Source organism: Saccostrea cucullata, unplaced genomic scaffold (assembly GCF_032062105.1).
Source record: "Saccostrea cucullata isolate Sc308-1 unplaced genomic scaffold, CSIRO_AGI_Scuc_v1 ctg7223, whole genome shotgun sequence".
NCBI lineage: Eukaryota > Metazoa > Mollusca > Bivalvia > Ostreida > Ostreidae > Saccostrea > Saccostrea cuccullata.
This window is the reverse complement of record NW_026927830.1, coordinates 12,630-31,942: the sequence shown is the minus strand read 5'-3', so window position 1 is coordinate 31,942 and position 19,313 is coordinate 12,630. Positions and strand designations below refer to the sequence as shown.

At 34.1% G+C, this 19,313-nt stretch overlaps 1 long non-coding RNA gene across 1 annotated transcript; it reads right to left on the bottom strand.

Annotated features, from left to right (window-relative positions):
- Window positions 1-563: 563 nt before the first annotated feature.
- LOC134275625 (uncharacterized) lies at window positions 564-1,147 on the bottom strand. Its single transcript, XR_009993862.1, has 3 exons — window positions 1,065-1,147; window positions 714-779; window positions 564-615 (listed from the first exon to the last, which is right to left on the bottom strand). It is a non-coding gene; the product is annotated as an uncharacterized LOC134275625 (long non-coding RNA).
- Window positions 1,148-19,313: the final 18,166 nt, after the last annotated feature.

Genomic DNA, 19,313 nt, shown 5'->3' with positions numbered 1-19,313 from the left:
GGTTAAGGGGATTAGGGTTAGTTAGGATTAGGGTTAGTTAGGGTTAGGGTTAAGAGGATTAGGGTTAGTTAGGGTTAGGGTTAGGGTTAGGGTTAGGGTTAGGGTTAGTTAGGGCTAAGGGATTAGGGTTAGGGGTAGGGTTAGGGGTTAGGGGTTAGGGTTAGGGTTAGGGGGTTAGGGTTAGGGTTAGTTAGGGTTAGGGTTAGTTAGGGTTAGGGCTAGGGGGAATTAGGGTTAGGACTGCACTCAGTTGACCCACCTATCCCCTCAACCAATCAGAACTGATCACGTGATTTCTCTCAGCCAATCAGAATCCTCCCCTATCTAGGCTGCTTATACTACTCTTGTCTAAAAGTCTTTAATTAAAATGGTCAAAAGTGGTAGGGTGTTTAGTCTTGCTAGGAATGTACATTGTCTGCTAATATTTCTAGAATTCCTCTCGCCAGATCTGAACCATTTAACCCTTGAGTTGAGAGAGAAATATTTAAAGGAAAAAGTATTTAGTTTATGTAAATATATCACAATTTGAATTTCTGCAATTTTTCTACAGGATATAGATTACTTACCATGAATAATCAAAATCAGGGAGTTACATGACCCAGCACAGCCCTGACTCTGTAAAAGGAAAATAAGGATTTGGAATAATGGACTTCATTAGTAAATAAATATGATATGTATGGAAAAAAAGTATCTTTTTTTTAAATTCTACTAACCTGACACCCGTAAGAAAACTGTGGATTTGGTTGTCCGCAGTATGCAGAGTACTGAGAATAAATGTTCTACAAAGGGGAAGAAAAAATGGTTTGTAATTTTCATTGTCATTACTGTAATCATCGATAAAAGAGAACAGCATACAAATGATATCTGAATGTTATAATTCTGTAAGACCCACGTCTTTCTCTTCTTACACAAAAATTCAATAATTCATTAGCAATACAGTAACATTACACGAATTTTAAAATCCATTTCAGTATAGTACCCATTAATACTTCATAACATACAAATTGTTTATTTTCTTTTTATTTTATCATCAATAAAATCAACCTTTAAAGTAATTTACTTACCGGGCTGTCCGAGGAGAACGTCAAACACTGTGACGCACATAGGTACCGTGACGTCAAATCGTCCAGAGTAACACTCACGCCCCTACCCCCACCCCTAGCGCAAATAAAAATAATAGAGGGATCTTCACATCCTTTCCTCTTTTCATATTTTGTTACACGGTAAATATTTACATCTATAGTTTGTCCCCAGCATGCTAGTTGGGGACATGGCAGTTCTTAGTGGCCCTGGGAAGGCGTCATGTGTTCCGATAAGAAAAGTTCCGTTTGATAGTACTGCGAGTGTGTCCTGACGAATATAGCATTTATAAAATAAGATTAGAGGAATTTTATTAATGATTGGTAATATAATTTGGTGTGATATCGGTAATCACTTGTGTGTCATAGGCTTTTTACATTGACTATGATCTATAGAGCCAGGCTTTTGTTTTTAAAAAATCAACGTCTATTTTAGCTCTACTGGTCAGAGACCAGAAGATTGATTGATTGTATGTTGTTTAACATCCCTCTCGAAATTTTTTACGCATATGGAGACGCCACCACTTGGCAGTGGAAAGCTAAAAATTTTGTCCTATTTTTTCCCGGGGGGGGGGGGGGGGGGGGCTTGTTCCAAAGCCGGTAGTTTTCGTTGGTTTTTATTTACATTTAATTACTCTGCAAACCCTCAAAAAGGTCAGTGCATGATCTGGATACTTTATTTCAAACTCAAATAAATAAGTTTGTATTTTTTTCTCCTTTGGAATAATGGTGTTGCCGTGGTTGTAAAATACTTCAAAAATGCGTCTCCTCCTAACATTTTTATCTGATTTCAATATAAATTTGATCACAGGAAGATTATACTGAGATACATAATTTTAAATTAGTTCATTTTTGTTGTTATTGTTGACCTCAGTCGGGAAGGATAGTTTTTTAATTTATAGTTTAATTCAAAAACTCTCAAAATGAAGCTTGAAATTGAATCTCTTCATGCAACAATTATTATTTTATTCATCTCAGTTTGATATTTTTGATGTTTTTTAGAAACAATTTTATAAAACGTTGTTATTAGTACATCATAAAAGTAGTTTAAAATTATACATTTAACGTAATTAAATTGGATTTCTTTTATTTTAACCTTAGATACCAATGTTTATTAGCATGAAATAAGAAGTGATTTATGGTACTGCGATCCTCAGCCAGCGAGGATTACTCTATAATTTAAAATTTAATTCAAAAAGTCTCAAAATGAAGCTTGAAAATTAAATCTTTTCATGCAACAATTTTTATTATATGCCTCTCGATGTGCATCAAGGTTCTTTGAAGTTCTCAGAAAGGTCTTATAAAAATTCGAAATATTTACCCCATAAAAGCATTTTGAAATGACAAATTTCAAGAAAACGAGTTTTTTTTTCTATTCGAACCATAAATACCAATGCATATTAATATAAACTGAAATGAGAAGTGACTTATAATGTTTTGCAATGATAGGAAAATCTTTAGACACTATGCATTGTAAAATGGTCGAAGTAACTAAAAGAAACTAAAGTGCCTTATACTCGTATGTATAAAAATTGTGAATTTTTTTCAAAAGGCTGGATATCTGAGTTTAATTTCTAAATGGTGTTTATTGATCAAAATTAAATGGAAAATGCATAGTAGGAGTGTTTATTCTCATTTTGCTGAAAATTTAGTCGAAATTTACTAATTTTCCCTATATAATATGATTAACTTTAAAAATGAAATTTGAAGAACTATCGCGGGTAAAAGCAATACTTGAGAATTCAGAGACATTTTTGAAAGAATTTTCAATTATTCAATGCCTGGTTTTCAAACCCTGAGGATCGAACTACCTCAAACGGTTTTGCCATGGTTTCTAAAATAGAAATTTTGTAAAATTCTTTCAGAAGGCTGCTGCCCCAATAGTTTTTATCCGATTACAAAATTCAAAATTCAGATTTCCAAATACAAGTTTGGTATCTTTAACTTTAGAGATTTAAATATATATCACTTTTACAGAAAGTTTACGCTTAACAAACTTAAGTTAAGTACCATTTTACTTCTTTTGCTATTTTTAAATTAATTCCAAACGGTAACTTAACATCTAAATTTCAACTTTCAAACGTTTTAGATTTGTTTTTGAAAGGAATCGATTGTACGAATAATTCATGGTTTAAGGTCAGATGACACGTTCCTCAAAAATATATAATTTTTCCAAAGAATTTGTCATTGAAGTATAGGCACTTAAACAAGTTGCCTCACAAAATATTGGGGTAGCTTACCAGGCACTTGGACAAGATACCACAGGGTCATATTTCTTATATAACCCTTATGGGTAATCTTCTGTATGGCCTATATCACAATTTTTTGTGCACTTATATTTAAAAACATTTTGAAAACAATGTAGAAATCAGCAGAGAATGACAAATATGGATAATTTTTCATGTAATACCAAGAGATACAAAACACAAATTTGAGGAACATGTTGTCTGACCTTAAATTAGATGTTCAGTCAAGCAGACGATTTGGTCGGCTGACCACAACAGGACAGACCTTAAAGTCATACGCAACGTAGTTGGGACTTTATTGGGTTCTTCTCTGGAGTTGAAGAAATCCACTAAATGAAGGACCCGTGTGCAATACTTTTAATGTCTAAATATGGATTTGTACACCTCTTCTACAACAATCTTTGATGAAAAAAAGGAATTTATGTTTTGTAATTTTTGTACATTTTTTATTGAATAATGAAAAAAAAAATCAAAATTTGATATCTTTTCAAAAACCCTGGTAACGCATGATGATTTTTTGGTTAAGAACATGTAATGGTATTATAAGTTTAAATTCAGAATATCTCTTTTAAATTATCAGTAGGTAAGGTACCTTGCATATGTCCTTAACAAAAGTTCTGCACATCAAGGAATGTTACTTTATAATAAAGTACTTTGTAAAGAATTATTACTCTTCTAATATTACCAGTTAAAGACATTGAATTTGTAAACTTTATATAAGATTATATAGAGAGTAAATCAACGTATTTTAGATTTCAGCAGTTGGAAATAAGAACGTTCAGAGAGAGAGAGAGAAAGAAAGCGAGAGAGAAAAAATATTATCAGAACAGAATACATATAAAATAATTTTAATTACAACTAAGTATCTGACAAATTACATTGAATGTCAACATTAAACGGATTCATCTCCAGAATCTGTTTCTGCAACAATATCAGCTGCATCGCACATTGAAGAGGTGAATATATCAGGAGCAGCCTGGTAGCCATTGTGTCTTGCGAATGTAAGGTACCACACTACCGAACATACATGTGCGCAACATCCAACTGTTCTTGAACCACCCTTGCACTCACAATACCACCCTGCCACATTTTCCTTGGAAAATTCAATCCAGATATTTTATAATTTTCTTGATGTATGTCATGATTGTATACGGGAATGTAGTAAGTCGGATTCCTCTCAAGAAAGATCAATTTTATAGTCACCTTCCCCCAAGTGTTCATCTGAATATTTTCGGGCTTGTTTAATTTGGTCCACCCCAAAAGTCAAAATACGCAATTCATCTTCACTTAACTTGGGAAATTCTGATAATGCATGTTTTGCTTCTATATTAATTAGTCCACTTTTGTGACTTTTCTCTGAATTTTAAGTTTGGATTTTTTCTGATGCGTTCTTGAACTGAGTTTTTGCTTTTTTCTAGGGCTGTTAATCTCATTTTGCGAGCTAATTCGTCATCATTTTGATCGTTGCTTTTTAGAGGCGGCCTGTATTTAGTTATTTATTATTGCACACACGATTTTCACAAAATCTTTATGTTTATAGGTATCTGGTATTAGGGATGACATTGTCTAGAAACTTCCATTTTTTAATTCTTCCATTTGCTGCCTCAACTACCCAGCGGACTTTTGTCACGAGACGTGACATGTTGGATGTGTTGTGTTGCTTAGAGGACTTTTGTAGGAAAGCGGGTATTTTTGTTTGAAGACCGAGCTCGTCAAGAAACTCAACGGCATCTCTAAATCCGCAATCAACAATTAATACGTCATTTTCTTTGAGAAAGTTCATTATGTTGTTCCTGTTTTTTTTTTCATGATGTGATTAACTATGGAAGCATCATTATTTTCGCCATTGTACAAATAAGGACCCATTACATCAACAGTATAGCCTGTTGTTGAGGTGATAAACGGTTTAACAAGTGGTCTCTTCTTGTGCATAGAGTAGGAAAGGCGTTGAAATTTGTATGCAGAACTTTTTTGAATAAATACGTATGTTCCATCCATTACCAAAATGACGGTGTCGGATATAGGATCTGAGAACAACTGCTTTGAAATGTCTGTTGTATGTGTTTCTATGATAGACTCACGCGAAAGATGATGGAATCCTAGGTTAGATGGAACAAAATCTTTTACAAGAGCCACTCTATTTTGTTTAATGATATGAGCAATTTTTCGGCGACTGCTAAATCCAAACAGCGTAGAGATCAATAATTTGAAAGACCGTGCTTCATTCTGAAGAGGAAAATACCCAAAGCATTTCGTACTGATCTTTCTTTTGAATTACGCATTCCTGTGATATGTTTGTGAAGGTCATTGAACTGACATTTAGAAATCCCTAGAAGTGATTGGTAGTCAACATCAGTCAATATGTGAGTATCAAAACACAATCGACGGTTCTCAGACACAGATGCAACATTTCTTAACCCTTCAAACAACTGCAATATTTCGGTAGAAGACAGAGATGTACTCTTTTTCCTAAATAGAGATATTGCCAGTCAAATGAAGCGGACAACAAGGTACATCAGCGGGGATGAGAATACCAAACCGAATAAAGAGGTCCATTCTGGCCTCTTTGGGAAGAAATTTCAGTGTTATTCCTGTGTTTCTACATGTTAAACAACTTTTGTTGCACTTTCCTGCTGACACTATTTGCAATTCAATATTGGACGTCACTTTTGGACTATTCTGCACAGTTAAATCTCTTTTCAACGAAATTCTGCATGTGTCGCATATTGTGTCAGAAGAACATGTAGCAATACCTTTAGCGTGGAAAATTTTTGCAATGGCTTTGCTGAGTGGGTGCTTCTTTTTAGTCTTCAGTTGCTTTTTACAGACACAACACCCATACTTCAATGGGGGCACCATTTTTACATGTAATGTACACAGTTAACCGCATCAACGTACTTTTTTGGCTTTTATCATGAAAAACATAACAACCAAAAAAAATGAAGATCAAATTTTAGTAAATATTAAAAGAGAACAACTGACAAATGTCTGCATTGTTATAGTTAAATAAACTAGAAGTCTCTGTCGAGACTGTAGCTCTACTGGTTTATACTTATAACAAAGGAAAAGTAGTAGTTGGGACTTGAAACTTTAAACAGCAATAAATAGAAAAATGATCCTTGATTAATTCACTATTTCTGGCAATATTGCAATAAGACTACAACTGTAGGAGTAGCTATTACTAAAATTTTGAAGAATTTTCAATTTTAGTTACCATGGTGACATCAGTCATCAAAATAAATTTTAAAAACAAGTCTATCTGCATGCCACATTTACATTATAAACAAATAAAAACTGTATTTGTAACAGCATTTTAAAATTATTTTACAGAACTTTCTATTTTTAGTTACCACGGCAACACCATTCATTGAAATAAAAAAATCGATAAATAGAATTATGTATCTTAGTACAGTCTACTTGTGTACCAAGTTATATTGAAATCAGACCAAAACTAGAGAAGTAGCATTTTGAAAGTAGTTCACAGAAATCTCTATTTTTAGTAACCATGCCAACACCGTTCATCGAAATCAAACACTGGTGCACAGAATTATGCATCTTAGTACAGTCTACTTTTGTGCCAAGTTATGTTGAAATCAGATCAAAACTGTAGGAGGAGTAGCATTTTGAATGTTTTTCACAGAAATTTCTATTTTTAGTAACCACGGCAACCCGGTTCATTGAAATCAAAAACCGATGCACAGAAATATGTATCTTAGTATAGTCTACTTGTGTGCAAAGTTATATTATTATTTTTAGTAACCACGGCAACACCGTTCATCGAAATCAAAAACCGATGCACGGAATAATGTATTTTAGTATAGTCTACTTGTGTGCAAAGTTATAATGAAATCCGACCAAAACTGTAGGAAGAGTATGTTGTGAGATGTGTATTGTTTTATTATGTATATAATTAGTAACATTAAGTTTCTTGAACATTCCAGAGTGGTCAACATGTTTGGTCATTTTATCTAGAACATTCTTAAATTTTGTGTATGTCCAGATTGTTCCAGTAATATCATGTTTTAACATTTTCTAGAATATTCTAGATTTATAATACTGTATAAATACCCTGTCAATTCAATGCATAGATATACAATAATTGTGAAGACTTTCGTCGTATAAGCACTATTGAGATATAACTGGGATATATATTTTCACTGGGACATTGTGTGCAGCAACGGACACTCTGATGTATGTATTTTTAGATTCTTGCTAAGTTTGTACTTTACGTTTCATACACTTATTATATATTACTGTAAATAAATTATTGTTAAGTTTAAATTGTGTTATTGATCTTTGCTGGCATTTCGGGTAATTCTGACCCATAACAGAATTGGGGGCTCGTCCGGGATAAAGAATTTTTGCACTTTTGCAGTTTATTGTCATAATTTTGCTCATTAATTTTTTGTTAAATTAAATTATAAGCCAGCAGAAATCAACATGGTGTTTTCGGTCACAGACTTTCTTAGTTCACCAAGTGTTCAGGTTTTTGATACGTTAAAAAAGGATGACTTGATCGCATTAGGTTTGCATTTTGGGTTAGATGTTAAATCCTCTCAGAGAAAGCAAGACATTAGAATTAAGGTTGCAAACAAACTAGTAGAAGAAAACATCTTTGAAAAATACGATCTTCCAGAATATACAGTTAAATCAGAGTTAGGCTCTTACAAAATGGCAGAATATCAGTTTCAATTAGAGTTAGAGAAAATGCGATTAGAAAGAGAAAAATTAGAAAGAGAAGATCGAGAAAAAGAAAGAGAAGAGCGAGAAAGAGAAAGAGAAGAACGAGAGCGTGAACGAAAATTTGAATTAGACAAATTAGCAGCAGAAAGAGAAGAGCGTGCAATGAACTTTGAATTAGAGAAATTAAAATTACAAAACCAACCAGAACCGTCAGTTGTCAAAACTGAATTTGACGCAGCAAAAAACATTAGGTTAGTTCCGAAATTTCAAGAAAAATCTGTAGACAAATATTTTCCCCAATTCGAAAAAGTCGCAGAGAATCTTAAATGGCCACAACACGTCTGGTCAACAATGTTACAAAGTGTACTGGTTGGAAAAGCGGCTGAGGTATACTCTGCACTAGGGGTAGTTGAGAGTTCAGACTATGAGAAGGTCAAAGCAGCAATATTAAAAGCATATGAATTAGTACCTGAAGCATATAGACAAAAATTCAGAAAGTATAGGAAGTTTGATAATCAAACATTTGTTGAATTTTCACGAGAGAAAGAAGATTTATTTGATCACTGGTTTAGATCTAAGAAACTTGATAAAACTTTTGCTAATTTGCGCCAAGTCATCCTGGTAGAAGAGTTTAAGGAATGTGTTTCTCAAGATTTGAAAACACATTTAGAAGATAAGAATGTGAAAACTCTTGAAGAGGCAGCAGTCATATCTGATACTTATGCTCTGTCTCATAAAAAGAATTTTGTATCAAGATCTCAGACTAGCAGTAATTCTACCAATTCAGACACATATAAAAAGAGTGGTTCAGGGTCTCAGTTTTTCACAAGTTCCCAGTCTCCATCCCAAGGTGGTTCTAAGTCCGGTCCAGGACGTATTGAAGGATATTCTGGAATAGGGTCGCTTCCTACTTGTAGTTATTGTAAGAAAAAGGGTCATCTGATCAGTGAATGCTTTAAACTCAAGAGAAAAAATGATTTTGATAAAACTCAACCACACGCTTGTGCGGCAGTTAGAGGTGATAGAGAAGCCTTAGTTTCGATTTGTTCTGACACTCCTGATGTCCAGGGTTCACAGTCCAGTTCTATTGATTCTATGGAGGATTATAAGCCCTTTATGTCTCAGGGATTTGTTTCACTCGGTGACTCTAGCGAAATAAAACCTGTCCAGATTTTGAGAGATACTGGTGCTGCACAGACGTTATTGTTAGAGGGCGTGCTTCCTTTGTCTGAGCAGACTTCTACTGGTGGGTCAGTTTTATTACAGGGTGTGGAGCTAGGCGTCATTGATGTTCCCCTGCATAGAATTAGTTTGAAGTCAGATTTAGTTACTGGACCTGTTATCGTAGGTGTTCGACCTACTCTTCCCGTTCCAGGCATTTCTTTGTTGTTAGGCAACGATTTAGCTGGTGGGAAGGTTGTACCTGATCCTATAGTTTGTGAGAAAATCACTTCCAATGTCATGTGCGATGATGAAGATGATGACATTTATCCAGCCTGTGCTGTTACTAGAGCGATGGCCAGAAGACGAGAAATGGAGGCAGACCATAATCAAGCCTTTGACGAGACAGATTCCTCTGTTGATATTGATTTGAATGACACTTTTCTATCTGACCTTGATGGCACTCAAACAAACATGGAACCACACCATATCAAGAAGTCGATGACGAAGGAACCTTTATCAAAATGTAGTGGTAATGAAGATGAGTCAAATCTACCAGAAAGCCAAGGCAAGGACATCCTCAGCCGAGAACGTTTACTCTCTGAACAACATAAAGACCCAGATCTCATTCAACTTAGTAAGAGGGCACTTCCACCAGAAGAGGCTACTAAAGTTGGAGAATGCTTCTATATGAAAGATGGCATCCTTATGCGAAAATGGCGACCACCTGACGCTTCCCCAGATGAAGTGTGGCGTGTTGTTCACCAGATAGTGGTCCCAGCTGCTTATCGTCGAGATGTCATGAGTTTAGCTCACGATACACCTATGGCTGGTCATTTAGGTATCAATAAGACTTATAATAGGATTTTGAGTCATTTTTATTGGCCTAAGCTAAGGAAGGATGTTTCTGAGTTTTGTAAGTCGTGTCATGTCTGTCAGATGGTAGGTAAACCGAATCAGAAGATACCATCCGCCCCTCTCCAACCAATTCCAGCTTTTGAAGAACCGTTTAGTCGAGTGTTGGTGGATTGTGTAGGACCTTTGCCTAGGACCAGAACTGGAAACCAGTATTTACTTACCATTATGTGTACATCCACTCGGTTTCCTGAAGCCATACCTCTACGGAATATAAAGGCAAAGAGCATAGTTAATGCCCTAACCAAGTTTTTCAGTTTTGTAGGAGCACCCAAGGCAATTCAGTCGGATCAAGGCTCAAATTTTATGTCGGGGTTGTTCCAGCAAGTCATGCATGAGTTGGGTATAAGGCAATATAGATCAACTGCTTATCATCCTGAATCCCAGGGGGCGCTAGAACGTTTTCACCAGACCTTAAAAACAATGCTGAAGACCTATTGTTACCAGTATGAGAAAGACTGGGATGAAGGGGTTCATCTTGTACTATTTGCTGCACGAGAGGCAGTCCAGGAGTCTCTTGGGTTTAGTCCTTTTGAATTGGTGTTCGGTCATACAGTTAGAGGTCCTTTGAAATTGCTGAAGGAAAAGTGGCTGACTGAGACTAGTGATCTTAATCTTTTAGATTATGTGTCTGATTTCAAAGAAAAACTTTACAATGCTTGTAAATTAGCACAAGAAAATTTGAAGAGTTCTCAGTTGAAAATGAAAATGTGGTATGACAAAGATGCTAGAAATAGGGTGTTTAAGCCAGGTGATAAGGTTCTTGTATTTTTACCTATTCCTGGTCATCCTTTACAGGCCAGATTTTATGGCCCTTATGAAATTGAAAGCAAGATTAGTGATGTAAACTATGTAGTTAAGACACCAGGTCGACGTAAAGAGAAACGGGTTTGTCACATTAACATGTTAAAAGAGTATTTTGAAAGGTGTGACCGAAATTCTGTAAAACCAGTTTCCACTTTAGCCAATGCTAAGACTGTTCAAAATTGTATTGAAAGTGATACGAGTGTAGAAATGAATGAGAAAGATTGTAATCAGAGTGTCCGCTTGAAAAACTCAGAAATTTTGGCTGATTTTGATGCCAAACTTGGACATTTGAACATTCATCAAAAAGAACAAGTTAAAAACTTGATGAATGAGTATCATCAAATCTTTTCGGATGTTCCAAAGAAAACTAATGCAGCTTGTCATGATGTCATAGTGAGTGACGTTCTGCCTATCAAACAACATCCGTACCGTATGAATCCAATAAAATTGCAGTACCTAAGAAGGGAAGTGCAGTACATGTTGGACAATGACATTGTTGAACCTAGTAAAAGTGATTGGAGCTCACCATGTATTCTTGTACCAAAACAAGACGGTTCGTACCGATTATGTACAGACTTTAGAAAGGTGAATTCTGTTACCAAAACTGATTCATACCCAATACCTAGAATCGATGACTGTATTGACAACATTGGAAATGCCAAATTTGTCAGTAAATTTGACCTGTTGAAAGGCTACTGGCAAGTGCCGTTAACAGAAAGAGCAAAAGAAATATCTGCTTTTGCTACACCAGATGGACTTTACCAGTATAAAGTAATGCCTTTTGGCATGAAAAACGCACCGGCAACATTCCAAAGGATGATTCACTCCCTTCTTCAAGACCTTGAGGGATGCGAGGCCTACATTGATGATGTCGTCATATACAGCAACACATGGGACGAACATCTCCGAATCATGCGTGCTTTATTTGACATTTTAGCTAAAGCAAACTTAACTGTGAATCTTAAGAAGAGCGAATTTTGTCATGCTTATGTAGAGTATTTAGGTCATAAAGTAGGTCAAGGTTATGTTACACCCATAATGGCTAAAGTGGAAGCTATTGCAAAGTTCCCGATTCCTACAAACAAGAAAGAATTAATGAGGTTTTTGGGCATGGCTGGGTTTTACAGAAAATTTTGTCCAAATTTTTCCTCAGTTGTTAGTCCACTTACAAATCTTTTACAAAAGAGGGTTAAATTTGAATGGACAAAGGACTGTGAAAAATCCTTCCATAAAATCAAATCTGTCCTTATGAGCAACCCAGTTCTGTCAACTCCAGATTTTTCTAAGCAATTTAAGCTTACTGTTGATGCTAGTGATGTTGGAATCGGGGCAGCTTTGTTTCAAGAACATAGTGATAATGTAGATAGAGTTGTTTCTTATTTTTCAAAGAAACTTACAAAATGTCAACAAAACTATTCCACCATTGAAAAGGAATGCCTTGCTTTGTTGTTAGCTTTACAGCATTTTGATGTTTATTTGAATGTTACTTTACATCCAATTCTTGTATATACGGATCACAACCCCCTGACATTTTTGCATAAATTGTCAAACAAGAATCAAAGACTGACTAGATGGAGTTTGTTGTTACAAGAATACAACATAACAATTAAGCATATCAAAGGCAAAGACAATGTTATTGCAGACGCTTTGTCAAGAGTATCGTAAACATACTAGATTTTGTATTAATGTACAAAACTTTTATTTTAATAATATGTTTTCATTGACATTCAAACTTTTTTAAGGGGAGAGGTGTTGTGAGATGTGTATTGTTTTATTATGTATATAATTAGTAACATTAAGTTTCTTGAACATTCCAGAGTGGTCAACATGTTTGGTCATTTTATCTAGAACATTCTTAAATTTTGTGTATGTCCAGATTGTTCCAGTAATATCATGTTTTAACATTTTCTAGAATATTCTAGATTTATAATACTGTATAAATACCCTGTCAATTCAATGCATAGATATACAATAATTGTGAAGACTTTCGTCGTATAAGCACTATTGAGATATAACTGGGATATATATTTTCACTGGGACATTGTGTGCAGCAACGGACACTCTGATGTATGTATTTTTAGATTCTTGCTAAGTTTGTACTTTACGTTTCATACACTTATTATATATTACTGTAAATAAATTATTGTTAAGTTTAAATTGTGTTATTGATCTTTGCTGGCATTTCGGGTAATTCTGACCCATAACAAGTAGCATTTTGAAAAATTGTTTACAGACAGACAATGGGAAAGACGGAGGGACGACGGACGCTTTACTATCGCGAAGTTCTTCTGGTCTCTGACCAGTAGAGCTAAAAAAAAAAAATTAGGTGCTCCATGAGAGGATCGAACCCAAAAATTTCGGTGCTTTGGCATTAAAAACCGCCTATTGTACCACTGAACCATCACTGCTTCGAATTTTACAGCCTTTAAAGAGTATAATGTAGCAGTGCTTTAGAGCCAATCGAATTTTTTTTTTTGGAAAACTTTATTTTTAATGGTCTCTGGGTCTTCTCTCCAATTTTTAGAAATGTTTGATCGTTTCTTTGAGTAAAAATGCACAGAAATCAATTTTTAATTTCGTGGAGAGACGACCTAGAGATAACAAATTTCTTGAAAAAAGTGTTGAAAATGTAATTTTTTAACAAAATAACTCATCTGGCCATATTTCATTACTGTTTTTAGGAAATCGGAACATGATATCGAGATATCCTTATTCATTTCTATTACACAGTAACCTTGAGTATCATTAAAAATTTAAAATGCTAAAATATCATATAAAATATCAGTATAATTTTCACTTTTCAAGTGCGCCCCCATTCCTGCCGAATACACATTAAACACCTCGTTCTTTGGAATTTTGATTCAAATTTCAAATACTAGTAATCAAATCAATTTGAGTTTTAAAAATTTTACTTCAGATATTCAAAATATCAAATTCCCAAACCCGATGAATGTTTAATATCAGTTCAATATTTTAATTATCTAAAATTAAGTGGTTGGCCAAAAGCGTTTGGCATAGTAACAAAATTCAAACAAGATTTGGAGTTTGATATTTAGGATACTTGAAGTAAAATTCTACAAACCCTAAATGTTAAAAGTGTTTTGACTATTTAAAATTTGAGAGTTTGAATCAAAGTTTGAAATTTCTAAAAATCTAAAACGTCCCAAAAATTTCTTTACGAGTATAAAACCATTTTCCTAACCGCGAAAGAGCTATTTCTTAATAGGGGTCTCTGTTTTCGGAGGGGTGGGCTTGGGCTGGTCCAAATTCATGTTTTATTTGGTGTAGTATATACATTTATTAGCTGTGCAAATCAATGGCGGTAATTTATATAGCGGTAATGACAATTTTGAAAATATAGCGGTAATGATGGAGTACTTAACCTTGGGTGGACCCTCTCCCTCTAGATCTGCGTACGCTCTTCATTTTCCTTAAGCGTTCTCTGAATTAGCTTGTTTATGAAGAAAGTTTTTTTAATCTGAATCTTTTTTTAATTAAATTCTCTAGACGTACGTAAGTGTTTGCTCAGAAATTTGACATTAATTTTTAGTGTTATTTTTTTTCTATATTCAAATTAAGTTTCATTCGGTGATACTTTACATGTATGTATGTCTGAGGAGTTTCCTTATTACGTATTACCTTATGTATGTATGCATATAGCAACTTCCTTAAATTCAAACACTTTTTGAAATTACACCATTTTAACCCAGGTGTTGATTTTCATTGTGTAAGAAAATAAAAGTTTTAATTATATTTATTTGAAAATTACCATTCCCTTTTCCAGACTCAGTTTAAACCTTGTCAGAAGTTCCTGTCCGTTTGTTACGGGGATCACCTCTTCTTTCTTCTCCTCCCCTCTCACGACACTCTTAACAGTTATATCCTTGTCAGTCTTAGTTTTAGGGAAAAACAGGACATTTGTCACAGTTGAAACATACAGTGTTCCCAGAAATTATTGAGAAATTTTTCAGGATACATTTATCTAAAATTTGGGATTTAGAACATACAATAAAATAATATTTCAATGTTTCTATTTTTTTTAATGACCACATCCCATACTTTCTAACAAAAAAGGCTTAAATATTTACTCAAAAAAAAAACTACACAGATTGGAGATAAATGGGGTTTCATTATAGCCTTAATATATCTCCTCTCATTTGTCAATTTTCATTCCATTTTTCAATATTTACATTTCCAATGTCTTTGTCCGAGATAAAATTACAAATTGTAAATGTAATTTATATCCCCAACAATGTATTGGCGCGATTCCAAAAAAACCACGTGCAGGGCGGAACAAACAGCTAGACAGAAGCAGGGCTTGGAGCACGTGGATTGGCGGAATCAAAGCATGTAAATATAAGGAATAACTGTCTTATTTTTCAATTTCATGACGATGATCAATCGATAGGCTTGCGCGATAATTTTATGCATAAACGCCTTCGGCGTTTATGCAAATTATCACGCAACCCAATCGACTGATCACATCATGAAATCGAAAAATAAGACAGTTATTCCTTATATATTTTGTCCCAGATGAAGCAATAGTCGACATATTAATACTCAGTGTTTCAGAAGTATCAATAGTTTTAAGAAGTTGTGCCCAATCCCACTGTATAAATATATTACAATTAAATATGTTAAATTTAATAGTTTTGAATCTTTTGAATAGTAAACATTTACAATATAGGCAACACAAATTCTGAACATTAGCGATTGACCGGAAGTATACAAAGAATAAGTTATTCATGAAAACTGCTTGTGAAATAAGAAGGTAGCAAGAGTTGTTATTTTATTTTTAAAAATGATATCAAACTTTGACAAAAATATTTCTAAATTATTTGATTAAACATTTCACGAAAAAATTCTCAATAATTTCTGGAAACACTATTAAAGCAAACACATTATATATATAATAAACTACTAAAACAACGAATACAGTTATGAAGCTTCACTGATATACCCCTTATAGGTATATGTACAAGTAACTAATTTCATTTTAATAACACCTTGTTTGATAGTGTTAGTCAGTTTGTCTCCGAGATACTCGGCAGAAGAAAACTTTTCAACAATAAATACTTTACCGCTGTGAACTGCATACAATTTTGCCCTTCAGCATTACTTTCTGGGATTAAAAATTTGACTTTTTTTGTTGCTGTGGTTCCATCCCTTGGGTTAACTACTATGCATTCACTTTGTCTTCTTGAAGCCTGCTAATAAAAAAGGGATTTTTAAATGTAATAGGTCTTTTGTACGGTAGTCCATATAGGACCTATCAAAAAATATTGTTGAATTCGATTTTGTTATAACGAATTTAATTCGTAATAAAAATTTCGTAATATTGAATTGAATTCGTAATATGATTAATTTCATTTGTTATAACAAATTTGTTGCATCATTACGTACAAATGTATTCAATTTCATATCATATACAAGTATATTTTTCTTATCAAAGGCCTTTTGCCATCTCTGTCCCATTTTCAAGAGTTGAGGGGACGTGTATCGTTGTAACTCCAATCTGTCAAAGAATTGCAGATTTTATACCATTTTATAGGCATAAACCAAATGCTCTTAAGGTCAAGATCTAGTAAGATCTAGTAAATGCAATTTGCCTACAGATATATCAAATTTAAGAAATAAATTCCGTTAATCATTATGCTTTATAACTTCAGCCAGGTCAAATAAGGTGTTTCGGGGCATAATTTTTAAATAAACAAGATGAAAAATCATATTTTATTTAACATGTCATTTCCAATGAAAATTTAAGAAAAGCAGTCATGAATATGGGAGTTTTTTCCATGTCAGACAAGGAAATCCGAAAATGTATCCAGACTGCCTAAAGTCTTTCGAAAAACGGTAATCGGTATGTTCATGGCCTCTTCTTTAAAAATTATATTAAATTTAATATAGGTATAAGGACTACTTTTCATGTATTTTTTTTTTCCTTCTATTAGAGCGGTAAAGTACGGTAAAAAGAAAGTTGAAAGTGATTATGACTTCATAATGGATCTAGCACCAAGAAGTTAGTCTGAGGACACTTACTAGATCTTGACCTTAAATCTAATGTTTATCAACTTATTTCAAATAAAGCGCTTTATTACCAAATTTATTCTTGAAACAAGATTTTTATTATTTATACAGAGAAAGAGCATGTCTATATGTAGGTGTGTACTGTAGACCCCCCCCCCCCCTCCCAAAAACTATTCGCCACAATGTCAGAAGCTAGTTTTCAGGGACCTGTTATTCAATTACTAGTCCCCTACTGAACCGGTGAAATGCATCGCCTGACCTTTGGTATCCCGGCTTATTGCTCATCATACGCCGATCTCGCCAGTTTGAAATGCCCAGCGAGGAATTTACTTGCTTAGAAATATATGGAAGAAAGATAAAACAGCTGTTCACATGCATATTTTTTGTGTACTAAATCAGCATGTTCATTAATTGTTTGCATTTCTTGAACAAATCTGAAATAGTCATTCATATATTAAAAAAAAAAAGATCATGAGGTCCATGATTATTTTTTTTAATCAAATTTCGAATTCTTCAACATTTTTTGGCCAATATATATAATGTAAAAATTGGCAGATTGTAATTATTTATTTATTTATTTACTTTTATTGGTTAGTCAAATAACCGGCGCAATTGGGTGTACAAAAAAATTGCGGAAAACTAATTGGGTTATACAGACAGACGACCAGCTAGACAGACGGACGGACAGACGCAAAGGAAACCTTAAGTCCCCTCCGGTTAACGGTTTCACCGATAGGGGACAAAAAATTAAAACAAAAAATAAAGTCCATACATTTTACTTATTGGAAAAATTAAAACCTAAATACCTTTCGTTGCTCCTTGATAATCGACAGGAGCTGCCTGGCGTTCGGAACACCAGACAGCTCCTTGTCATTCTCTTCTCCTCCTCTGAGCCCTCTCTCATAACTTTTGTATTAGAAAGTACAAAAAAAGGATGAGTACTAAGATTGGAAAGAATAAAAACTTCCTTAAAGCAATACGAGCTGCATTTTTGAAAATTTTACTTCGCTGTTAAATTGTGCTATTATGATAAATCTGTATGTGATTTAATTCTTTATGTCATGTGTCGTTTAGATTCATATAGTTGTGTAGTAAACGACAATTGCAACAAGAAAAGTCCGATTGTTCACCAAAGTAGCACTTGAAGTATCGATTAATTTCACTTTTAATGAAAAAAATAGACCCATTAGATAGTTTTCGATGGGCCTAAATTTAGCAAGAGTTACTTCCCGTTGGCCGCCATACTGGAGGTCCTAATGCTCATATTCCTTCATTGTTTTTCAATATTTGTTAATTTTAATTAGGAATCATTATTTTTCTCAAGTATATAATTTTTTGGAAGCCTCCTTTATTTAAAAAAAAATTATTTAATAAATTAAAGATTTTCCACCAAATATTTCTGCTTTAGTATTTTCTTAAACTTGGTAAGACAAAAAGGAAAACTCACTGAGTCGACCTCCAATATGGCGGCCAACGGGAGGTAAATTTTGCTAAATTTAGGCCCATCGAAAACTTTCTATAAGGTTACTAAAGATCTTAAAAGCATAGTGTACGTAACATAGTTTGTTGGACTATACATGAAAGACTCTGAATTAAGCGTTAAAATTCTCCAGAGGGACGTAAAACAATAAACAAAAATCACCATTATTGCTGCACGACTATTTCTTCGAGAAACAAAAGTAATTGTGACGTCATAGTAAGAACGTCATAAAAGCCAATCTGCAGATCCGGTTCAGACTTAGTCTCGATCATCCAGACGCTTACCTTTATAATACGAAATTTTCACCCCCGTTTTATTTTCGCCCCTTTCGCCCTACTCATAGGTAGGCGAATTTAAATCAGGGCGAATTTAAATAAAAAACAACATAATTTCTTAAACAGAATTGTGAATGGGCAAAAGTGTTTGGAAGTGTGAAAGGACGAAAATAACACGGGGCGAAAATTAGCCTAGATAGAAGTGGTCCACATTTTAAAAAAATCCCTGTTTTTGCATGCAGAAGTGGGCAGATGTAAGCATAGCTGCAGAACTGTAGCTCTCCGGGAAAAAAAATATTGACAGACCAATCTAAAGTGCCACAATTAAAAAAACTATATTTATTGCGCATAAAAAGTTGCGCTTAGTTAATCTGTCTTGATAATCGATGTATTTCTTTTTTTTCGGAGAGCTACAGTTCTGCAGCTCATGTAAGCACTGGCGCTTGACATTTTTAATCATTCTTTTCATAAATAAAAAATGATTCCTACTGTAAAATTAAAAGTATGGGGATTTTTTTTATTTGTGAACAGAAAGGTTAAAACGCAAAGTTCATATAAGCATTCACCGCAGCATCAATGATTTTATTGGGGTTACATTACCAAATTATCGTGATTTAACTACCACACCCAATTTCATGCA